This window comes from Spea bombifrons, chromosome 1, assembly GCF_027358695.1.
Source record: "Spea bombifrons isolate aSpeBom1 chromosome 1, aSpeBom1.2.pri, whole genome shotgun sequence".
In the NCBI taxonomy this organism is placed as follows: Eukaryota; Metazoa; Chordata; class Amphibia; order Anura; family Pelobatidae; genus Spea; species Spea bombifrons.
The window spans coordinates 119788249-119800361 of record NC_071087.1 but is presented as its reverse complement, the minus strand read 5'-3'; positions in this window follow the sequence as shown (position 1 = coordinate 119800361).

Sequence of the window (12113 nt, the reverse complement as noted above, 5' to 3'; positions counted from 1 at the left end):
AAAGTTTACTCTCTAATACTACCAAGTAAATTAAATGTAAAGCCTTGCTAAATCCTGATGGAACATATGGTACGTTTACTACTGGTTACAAACAAAAACAGATTAAACATGTTGTTTCAATGGCCTAACTATACATTTTAAAGTGTCAAACATGGTAAGCTTGTCCTGCAAAAACAGCAAATTACTAACATTGTGTAATGCTGGACCAATCATCCCTTCTTGCAGGTGCAAGCAAATGCTTGTTCATCCAATTAGTAAGACCCTTTGACAAAAAAGGCACAGTCTATATAAAGTGTTGATATCTCTGTGTTTAATGGTGAAGGACTGGACCTCCAAACCCCATTAAACCTTTAACATAACATTTTTTTAACCCCTTAATGACAAAGCCTGTACAATGCCTGTACAATGCATTGTTTTCAATGGGTTTTGGGACCGCCCATTGTCCTTAAGGGGTTAAAAAAAAATATTGCATCATGAAATAGAATAATATCATTTCCTTTCAATAGTACATAAAACATTGTGATGGTAATCTTGTGACAGCAGTATTCGGAAGTTCAGATTTTGATGGTCACCTATAAGGTGGACTGTAGTCTACGAGCCTTTGCTGCATAAAAGTAAAGTCAGACAGACTAAAGCAAACACAGCTGCTTCATTCAGAGTTTGCTTTTCCTGGTTTCAGACCATCACGCTAAGGGAGCCACAAGCTCCCAAATTCTAAGTACTCTGACAAGTTTTTTCCTGTTTTAGTTATAACTCTGTAAACCAATGGTGCTGCTAATGGCATAGTTGAACTATATATATATATATATATATATATATATATATATATATATACCGTATATATATGATGTGTGTGTATGTGTTTGTACCGGCTTCATACTTGCAGATTGGGTGAAATGCAACTGTAGATATGTTACTCTCTCATTAATCTTCATACATGTGCTTTACAAGGGAGGCAGAGCTGTACAGACCAGGTTGTGCCAGATTATCTTGCCTTGGGTACCTCAACCTTTGGCTAGTGTATGATCTGTTTATCCTAAATTAAAATTGTATGCTCAACAATCAAGTCACTTGCGAGAAATAGTTTTACTCATGGTTATCACCTCTATAGTGCTTTCATAAGTAGGGATACACGTATGTCACTGCCTAAAAGGAGGTAGAGATCCCCATGCCATTGCCAATCACATGGTATGATATGCCAAACATGTGAAATCTAAGCAGTGATGTTAAATGAATAGTGTGCATAAATGCATCTGCCATTCATGTTCAGCAATAAATCTTAACTGTCTGTAATGGTAAGTATAAAGATTTCATATGTCAACTCAATGATCTGAGGCTTAGGCAGGCATCGCCAGGCATTGTCTTATACCATATCTCAGCTGACCTGAGATAAAAACCTTTGTGAGCAGAAACATATAGTAAATTGTCTAAATATATAATTGCATGATGTTAATTGTCACTCTATTGTTCCATTTTTTTACATGAACATTTTTTTCATAAAGTATTATTAAAATAATATTAAAATATAATATAATAATTTTGTGGCACTATCAGAATAGGTGAGAGGGGGATTTTACAATAATAACTAGTAACAACAGAATAAACTGACAATAACATTACACATGAGTTAGGGTGCAGAAGGAGAAGAGCACCCTGTTCTTGCAAGTGCATGTAAAATGTTGCCATGTAATAAATGGGATGTATATCTAATTGATTCATTTTTGTGAATGTATACATCACACATACTTCAGGGCAGCAACATATGATGTTCATTTGTACATACCTGGACACTCTCTGGGTTTGACCCAGTGTTCACCAGTAAAGCACAGTGTCCCCAGGTCTCCGTCAGGTAATTCCTTCTCTCATCAGGGAGGTGTTTTTTTTGCCACGCCAACCCTTTCGCCCATGTTATGCCTACCTTATGCCCACTTTCCCTTGCTCTCTGTCTACTTCTCTTCCACTTAAGGCTCTCTGGAGCTAGCCCCACCACTTAGATGAGAAAGTTCCAACATGTGTACGTGTCCTGAAAAAAATGGTTGATATGGCAGCCCTTGCTGTATTTGCACCAAAACTGTTTTTTTTCCCCTCACTTCTAAGATGTGCCCTGTTGTGGCAGGTGAGATTTTTAGGCTTTTGCCAAAATACTCAAAGGCTTTGATTACTTAAAGTATGTATTTGTAAGGTTTACTGGTATTTTCTCCCCTTCCATGTTTAAAACTAATCATGTGATTTTAACATTTTAAGTCATCATAGTGGAGCAAAGGGACTCTCGCTCAAAGAGTTACAGTTTAGGATGTTCTCTATTCGCCATGGGATTCAAGGTAAACAGAATTTCGGTGAATGAGTAAACATTCAGGGCAGCTCTGTTCAATGCATCTGGAATGGGAGGTGCCGACTTATTCTGTTATTCTGCACAAGTTGAGTTATGGGAGCCGTATGATAAATTAAGCCTGTCACTCCCAAGGCATGCTGTTTTTTTTATTCCAAATGAGTATACTTTATAGACATTTTCTAATTAGCACATGAAACAATGTTTTCATAGAAATGTGCTTTTCATCATCGCATTTTTACTAAAATGTAATACTTTGCACGTATGCATTTATAATCGCAACAGGAATGTTTTGTAAAAAAAAATTGTGTGCATATGTGTTTACTTATGATCGTAATGGTATGTCTATAGCTAAAACAAACTTTTGCTTTATTATGTGTGAAGCTTGTAAAAATACCACTAAGGTTTACCAGGCAGGAGGAAAGTTGCTCAGCGCTTGGCATCCTCTGGCCTTGTGTGTGTTTAATGGACAAGGAGACTAAACGCCCATATTTCACTATATTGCATTTAACACTTCATCTAAGGGATGGCAGAAGGCAAGGCCAGCTAAAGGGTTTATGGAGCCCGAAGTAAATCATGTCTCTTGCACTACCACTGCATGTTCACCACTGCTTATGAAGTTCATGATGGTGCCTCCTATAAGTTGTGTGCCATAGGCAGTTGCCTAGTTAGCCTATACATTTGCCCTGCAGTCGGAGCTAGTTTACCTCACTATGTAGCTTCTGGGATGGGAGAATATATATATATATAGGGATTTTTACCTCATATATAGGGATTTTTACCTCAGGGACCTTCTAGCAGGTACTATATATATATATATATATACATATATATATATATATATATATATATATATAGTACCTGCTAGAAGGTCCCTGAGGTAAAAATCCCTACCCTTTATTCAGTTTGGATACACTTAAGCTACTTACTGGAATCTTGGATATGACTAATGGCTATCGATTCAATAAACCTCAAGTAGGCCTCACAATAAAAACCAGGGCAATAGCACTTCTGGTATTTACTAAAATGACATGTGGCCTACTTGAGAGTGTGGTATTTAAGGAAATGTGTTATTTAAACTAGATGTAAATGAAGAATTCCTCATTTCCTAGGATATTTCCATGGTAAATTCAAATGCATCTTCTCCGCAATGATAGGCAACCCTGAGAGACTTGGTGTCTGGTTTTCTGCTATTAAAGTTGTCCTGGTAAATCCCCAATAGGAAATTTGCTAAAACAAGTACAATATAACTGTTCTGAAAATGCTCCCAGTGAGAAATTTTTGAATATCCGACCTCTGCTTTATTGAATAACATTTGAGGATTATAATTTTTTCGCCTCCGGTCTTCTTTTTCGAGTTAAGTTAACACAGTTTTCTCTTGGCGCAATGTTAAAGAACCGACTCTTAAACCACTGAATTGAGTTGTAACAGATAAAACCAATAAAAATGATTTCATATTTTCGTGCTCACGTAACGGGGAATCCCCTATGATCTGAAACATTATTTCTTATTACTAAGCCTTGGTTCTAAAAATTTACTTGGTATGTTTCACTACTTAAATAAACAATACCTTACATGCATACAAGCGCTTACATGACCAGATATGCATCGCACATGATCTTTATTACCGTATTCAAATGGATGAAAACAGTAATAGGTGTAATATTTGTTATTTAACCTTTTTTACTTAATGCTTTACACATACTGAAATACAAAAGGATATATCATAGAGAGAAAACTGTAGGAATGTGGCTGAATGCATCTGAAAGCATCCTTGGAAGGGACTGTGACATTTGATTTATTTTTTTTCTTGTAGTATAAGTGTGTGTGTGTGTGTGTACACACATATGATTGTATACATACATATACATACAAATACTGTGTATATATACATTCATTCATACTTATAACTAAAACAGTACGTGAGACACTTGTTTAGAAAGCAGGACTACCTAGGGTCTGTCTCCACTCCCTATAATAATGTTTTTTTGCAGTGGTAGTGCTTGATGGGTAGAAAAACATTTCTTTAAAATGCCTTGTCCTGTAGGTTCATTAATCATGTGGGTGCTGAGAGCCGGCTAGGTTTGGCTTGTAGGACTGCATGGTTTCCTGCCAAAGAGGTGATGTTGGATATGGGGGGAGGGAGGAAGACACAAAAGGGATCCGAAAACTGGTAGAGCTTGTCAACTGGGCATTAGTTTCTAGTCAAAATATACAGTCAGAGTTCTTAAAATTCCTTCATTCTAAATGGACGTGGCTTGTGCGCCCACAAATGGTTCTCGTTTTCTTCAGTGTCCATACATATGTGTTTATCTTGCATAAGTTAATGATTTTTCCCCAAAAAAGGGGCAGTGCTTCAGATAACAGGCATATATTTGCTGCATAATAAACAGTGAGTTTTAGCGGTGGGGGTTTTTTTATACTTGTTTAATATATTTAATCAGCTCATATTTTGGGTTTATTTGAAAGGTAATTATTTTTATGGAAAACGTTCATGATGTCCACAGTCTTATTATTACTGTTATTTTATTCATTTTTTAATTTCTGTTTGGTTAAAGTTTTCTCTGAAAGTCAAAAACATTTAAGTAAAATAAATAAATAAATAAAATTATCCATCAGTTATTATATTTCCCTGTCCAATTATGCAATAAAACACCCTGAGCCTTTTTTTTTTTTTTTAAACCCTTGTATTTATAATTTTTTTTTTAATCTCGACGCGTAAAAGATGATGTTGTCTTGTTCATTTTTTGCTGTCATAGAATTAGTTTGTCATATAAAAATGGGGAATTCTAAACTATACATTTGATAATGGATAGATTTTACTTTTTAAGCTTTACATGTTTGTGTTAGTTTTTTTTTCTTTTTGTGCTTCCTGGAGAGCATATGTTGGACTCCGTGATCAGAAAGCACACAGGCTTACCGTTCCTCTATGAACATGCAGTAAGATTATGAAAAAATATTCTAGGATCATATGTCATCGCCCGCTGGTTCTTAAAGCTGGGGTTGTGACCTCCCCAGAGGGGGTTGCAATATCCAAGTTGGGTGGTCCCCAAGTCTCTGCTTTTAATTAGTGTTCCCCCTTTTTTTATAATACAACCAATGAAGAAGGAGTTACAGTAAGTTAAAAATAGTCTACTTTCTATTGAAAATGTTTACTAACACAAGACAATATCATGTGTTTAATAGTGAAAGGACCACATGTGGCCAAACTTTACATCTGACTGATCGTTTCCAGGTGTTCCAAAGCATTAATACATTATGAATATATACATGGTAATGATGTTTAAATTAGTCAATGTTGTATCTTCATTAGAAGTTGCAAATCAGCTGTCATTTTAGTATGGGTAAAGCATGCAGATGAGTAAATGCAGGCCCTGCATCAGTGGGCGATTGAACGCTTCGATGGAGAGAGGTATAACTTGAAATATTAATGTTTATATTTTAAAGTGAGACATTTTCTTAGGTAAAAAAAATCTAGTTCTATATTTGTTTATTATTTATTATTGATCATATCCCATATTCTTGTTCATGCCCAGGAGTTATTTAAGTATGACATTCCAAACTAACTTTAAAGAGCTGCATATGACTTTGGGGGGGGGCATCTGTAGAGGTCCATCCATGGGACTAGTGGAGGGCTGAAAAGCAAGGGCCCAATGTTCAACTCCAGCTAAACGGCCCAGTAATATTCCAGCTAGAACATAATTGGTAGGCAACAACTTCAAATTCTAATCACCAACATGCATTCCCCGAAGGGGACTTTATAGGTAACCCTTAAGGGATACAGTGACTGTGTAAAGTCTTTTTTGCTAGACAATTTGGTTGCTGTCTATAAAATTGTAAGAAAATGGTTTCCTATTATCTTCAATGCAGAGCAGCCTCCTACCCCACTTTAGCACACAGCATATCCCAGAGCTCTACATTTTGTGGTAGCAGACATGACTGCAAGAAGTGGTGGTCGTAGGGGTCTGCTGAAGGCGGCACAGACCTCAGATTCCAGGAATGTGTCACCCTGTCCCAATGGCATGAAGGAAGACTTATAAAAGTGGCCTGTCTTGGGTCCCATGTTAGTATCTTGCCCTTAATGTTCCTTAACAAATATTTTACTCCTTTGCTTTTGTTCCAATATTGATGTGATGTGGAAAAGTCAGTGCCTTGGCAATCAAATGGGAGAAGAACTGATGGTGTATCATTAGAAACCAGATTATTGGTAGTGGGCGGATAAATTGTATGCCCCTCTGAACATTTAACAGTTTAAAGTTAAAGTAAGTAGAGAGCCTGACACATCTAATTCTAGTAGTAATTTGTATTTTTTTATCCAATGACAGAAAAGCATAAAATGAGGTAATTCGGAAGTTTTTGGGTCAGTGGAAGCAACATGTTACTAATATATAGTGATGTCACATAATTGTTTTTTTAAAAAGTACATTTCCAGACACTGAGCCATTAAAATGATTTAATTACCTTTCAATATTTACCATTTTATCCAAGTTAAAGCATATATAGTTTAAAGCGGTAAACCAACCAACATACCTGAGCCAAGCAGAATTAGGATTTTTTTTGTCATTCTTATATTTTTGCCAGATGTCCTTATTTTGGTAAATCAAGCTTTGCTATCTGGAAATCTGATGGACATTTTGGATACTGCTGTGCTTCGAACTTTATGGCATCAGTTTGGGGAAGGTCCTTTCATGTTCCAGCATGACTGTGCCCCGGTGCACAAAGCAAGGTCCAAAAAGCCAACATCCGTGCTTGATACCGGTGGTTTTGGAATGGGATGTCCAACAAGCTTATATAGATGTGATGGCCAGGCGTCCATCTAATTTAGGTCATGTAGCATATATACATACGTGTAGTTAGTAAACTACGGCAGATCTACTTTAAATAACTTAATGGAAGAGGTAACATTTGTTCTTCTTCTGTTCTTTTGACCTTTAGAGATGTGAATATGAATTATAAAATATTCAGCATGTTCTCACACAGAATTAAGTTGCAATTAGAATAGGTTAGTATATTCCCCAACTTTTTAAATGGACAGATAGGGAGTGTGATAAGAGTTTGGTGCTTGCTTTCAGCCACACCAGAAATATGACCTTTTGGTTTTGGTTTTATTTGTAAAGCACCAAGAACCCCCCCCCCCCTTTTTATATATATTCTGATAATGGCCATACCTGGATCCCACTGCATAAACTGTTTTATTATATTCCTTTTTTTTGTTTTTAATGATCATATGTTTTCTTTCTTTATTACATTTTAAAAAAATCTATAAAATGTGATTTACAGAAAAAAAATATTGAAGTACTGCTCACTCATAGAGCCTACAATTTGCTTACCATTGATTGTAAAGGACTACATAGTACATGCTCGATCCTTGGAGTAGCTACTAGTCTTTGTTTAAAATGGCAGTGACTTTTCAAAGGAGTCAATGCCTTTCTGATGATATTGTAAGATAACTTATGGCTGAGTGCCAGGGGTTTTATGATGTCCATTTAATTCCTTGGTGTATAGTCATACCCCAATAGATGCTATACATAGTGGTGATACAAGCCAGAAAAAATGGAGAAGAGACCCTGCCAAAGATGTTTGAGATAGCTTCAGTTCTAGACCCTAATGTGCACGTCTCCTAGCAAAAGTGTCTTATTTCTCAATGTCTTTAAAACACTGTTGCTAGAAAGAGGGCATTGAGGTTTAATAAGTAGTAGTAATAATAATCATAATAATAATAATCATCATAACAGATTAGAAAGGACAGACATAGAAGCTTGGTAATCTCCTAGGAGAGGGTTGTGTAGACTGGCAGGACCACGTGCAGCTTGTGGGTGTTGGAATTCATGAACTGTTTGTTTCCCTTGTCTGAGCAAAGTGGTTTTAATGTTCTAATTCGGAGTACTAAAGGGCAGACAGAGTTAATGCCATGAATATTTAGCCAACAAGGTTGGAATTTCCTAATAACATGGTGTTCTGTCAAATAAAATGTGGTAGATGAGTGGAATAACCTTCCAGCAGAAGAAGTAGAGGCTAAAATAGTGGGAGGAAATTAAGTACTTAGAACATTTTAAGCCTGCTTTATATAAGCATGAGTCTGAATATAATGCAGTGCAAAAAAAAAAAAAGTTTAAGTCATAGAAGTCACACAGGTAGAAATAATGACAGAGTACAGGAAAAAGTAAGATGGCAAACAAGAATAAAGTTAAATGCAGCACTTATTCAGGTACATTGTGAAATCCAGTTAGATTCATGTTAACCATGTGTATGTTTATTCAGATTGAGTCAGACTAATTGGAAACTACTGTGTAATATTGAAGACCTCTGCAAGTTCAGATTCAACTATATGCAGCAGCATCCTAATGACAGTAATGATACATTTTTAGGATGCTAAACAGACCAAAAAGATGTTGTGCAGCAGCCCATCGAGCATTTCCCAGGCCTGCCTATCACAACATAACATTTACATGCCATTATTATTATTATTTTTATTATTATGTTTTTGTTTATAGAGCATATTAGTATAACAGTGCTCTTATTAAGTAAGGTTTGAATAGCTCACGTGCGCTAGCAGCAATTTAGACTATTACTGCCTGAATAATTATAAACAGAAACGGATGTGGAGCTTTTGGTAGGGGAAAGCCTTAACGTGTGAGTTTTCACTGGGAATGCTTTTTGTATATATATATTTCACTCCATCATCTCTATATTTTTGGACATTTGAGCATTTCTGCTGTGCGTGCGCAGAATGTAAAATAAACAGTTGGTGATATAACGTGAGATTAATCAGTCTATTTTGGGAAGCCTTCATGTTTTGTGTTGTTTGGTTTTGTAAGATCTTGCACTGGGGGGTTAACAAGTACTTCCTGCTCTTAAACGAAATGTGTTTGTGCTATTAGCGTAATTGCGTCACTAATTATTTTCCTGGGATCTTTAAGGGGAATCTGAAAGTCACTGTTGGGAAATATTTAAGCATTGTATATACATAAGGGTTTTTTGAAACTCTATATACGTTTGGAACCTTCAGCTGTTCCTTATGGAAAGTAAAGTTTTTGTTTGTCATTAGGAAGTAATATGAGTTAGCCATCCCCCTTGTATTGTTTTTTTTAACGTGTCTGATAACAGATGTATAAAAAGGAAAGAAAATATACAATTTATTCAAATTGTATGTAACAGATATACCAAAAAAAATTGTTTGAGCCGATAAGACACAGGGCAAAAAAAAAATGTATGGTTTATTTTTATTTCTTTTTTTTCCAGTATTTACTAATTTGAAGCCTTGGGATATCTTTTTGCTCTGAACCTACTGGTATGTGTGCAATCTTGGCATGTAACTTATATTTTGTTTTGTACCGCAACACAAATAACGTGAGCATAAGACAGAGAAGCTCTAAACTAATTGAGATGTTTTCACTACATTTACAAACTGGAAACGATTATTCATATTCAATAAACATGGAAAATAAAGCTTTCATAAATACACAAAGAAATTGAAAGAGGTTCGCTGTCCTCTGCTGAGCTGGCTTGTATCTGCTTAAATTCACGTCACGTCACAATATCATTTTTGTTAATTTATTTTCTATTATAAGACCGTTTGCATTTCTATCTTAAACATCATAAATGGTAAAAATCTAATAATCTCTATACCTCTACTTATATTAAAGCCATGTTGCCATGGTAATTGTCAGTCATGCTGGCCTCGATTAACACAGTAACATAATAATTTAGGATGGAAAAATACCATCATGTTTCACCGTCTACCTATCCTTCCTGCTATTGGAAGTGGAGTTGCTGAACTATGATTGGACTTTCCCGTAAGGGTGGCCTACTTTAACACGCCGTTGGGGTTTATTCACTAAAGAGAATGTTTACAAGGCAGTTTGCAGGAGAATTGTGGTTTCGACTCATTGTGGTATGTTGCTCAGTGTCAGAGAGCTCAGTTATTGTGGAAAAGATGGTTTGGGGTTATGGGGTCCCTCTATAAATGTGATAGAGTAGAAAAAATATTGAATAGAAGGTGAGGTTATGGTAGGACCAACATTACAATGGAAGGAAAGATGCTGGTATTCCTATATTTCTCTTAACCTATGCGATGGCCACTATTGTTCTGGTGTTTTAAAACAATCTATTTGTAAACTTAAAGTTAATATTAAAAAATAATTGAATAAAAATAGAATGTGTGTATATATATATATATATATATATATATATATATATAATGTATATTTCTGAGATTAGTCCAGATTTTTTTTTATATCACAAAGTGCTCAACACATCTTCCTTGGGTACCATTTCCTAATGGAGGTCACTGGAATCTACTAAAACGTTGTGCATTTCAGAGTTTCTCTGCACAGGGGCTGCTCTAAATTATTTGTGCGATCCTTAGCAAACGATTTAGAGGACCTTCTTTACCACAAGTTATTTATTTAATTATATTACAACTTCTGATAAACATGAACATAGTAGGGTAACCATTCCGTCAGTTCTGGGCTATAATTACTCTTGTAATATACACTCTATGAAGGTCTGGCTAATAATCCTATAGGCTGGATATTTTCATGATTCTGTCCCACGTTGTCACTAACGACGATTTTTTTTCCCCAGTGAATAATAAAACACACAAAACTCTATTTTCCAAAAGAAGAAGGAACAAGTGTTTATAAAAGTAACCATTCAGTGTATTTTTTAGTTTAACATAGTAGTTTTCTACATACATATCTACAAATGTATCTACACTTTTATTGAAAATTTCCTTTGGTTGCATGGAATAATCTTCCTTCTTGAATTCCAGGGTTGTATAACATGCAAAGAAAATAAATAGCAAACAGAACTCTTTTCCGAGAAATAAATAAATGCGGGTAGCCTGTTCAGCCTTGATGATTCAGCAGATCAATAGAATACGATCCTATCAGACACTGGTGGATTGAGCAACTGATCAAACGCTTTGGCACAGACCAATACACAGATCTACTACTGCTCTCTTACAGGATAAACAGACAATAGTGAAAAAGTAAGAAACCACAGCTTAAGTCATCACATCAAAAGTTCTATGAGAGGGTAATAAGACTTTTTTTTCCCCAAAAATCACTGCAAATACATAATATTTGGAGTCACAGAACACACATTTTGTGGTGAGTCATTGCATTACTATGTAGGATGTGGGTGGTTCTAGTTAAATGGCTCTGAAAGAGCACAGTGTAGAAATAACTTGCAAAGGCATTGCAATATTTTCTCATATAGAACTGCTGACACGCTCTAAACGGCGTACAGCAGGTTTATTATACTGGATAATGAAGTTTGGTTGTGGGGCTCGTGTTAACACAGCAGTAAGGTAGGCAGGGGTGGGGGGCCCTATGATATACACAGATTGTCAAAGTTATTTCGCTCTTAAAGATTGTATTGACCACAAACAACTGCTACTGCTTTTTTTTAACACAGCAGATCACTCTTCCACCGAGTCAACTCAATATTTATTTTCAGAAAATAAAATAACAGCAAAACAACAAAACCCACATGGCTTCTTCGTAGCAAAGATGGCGCACTAGAGCCCTGTAAAAGTCAATGCTCTTCATGGACGGGTTTGAATTAGGGATCTGTGTAGCAGTGCAGTTGCGGTGATGGGCATTTGTGCATCCACTCCTTCAGACTTCTAAGAAGACATTAATCTTTGGTTGGGAGGGGGTGCAGAAGCATGTACAGTAGTTGCTCTTTTACTCTTCTCAAATGTCTGTCTTCTTTTCCAGTACTGCATCACAACAAATCAATGACATGTTGAACTCAAGTGCCTTTGTTGGCAGAGCCT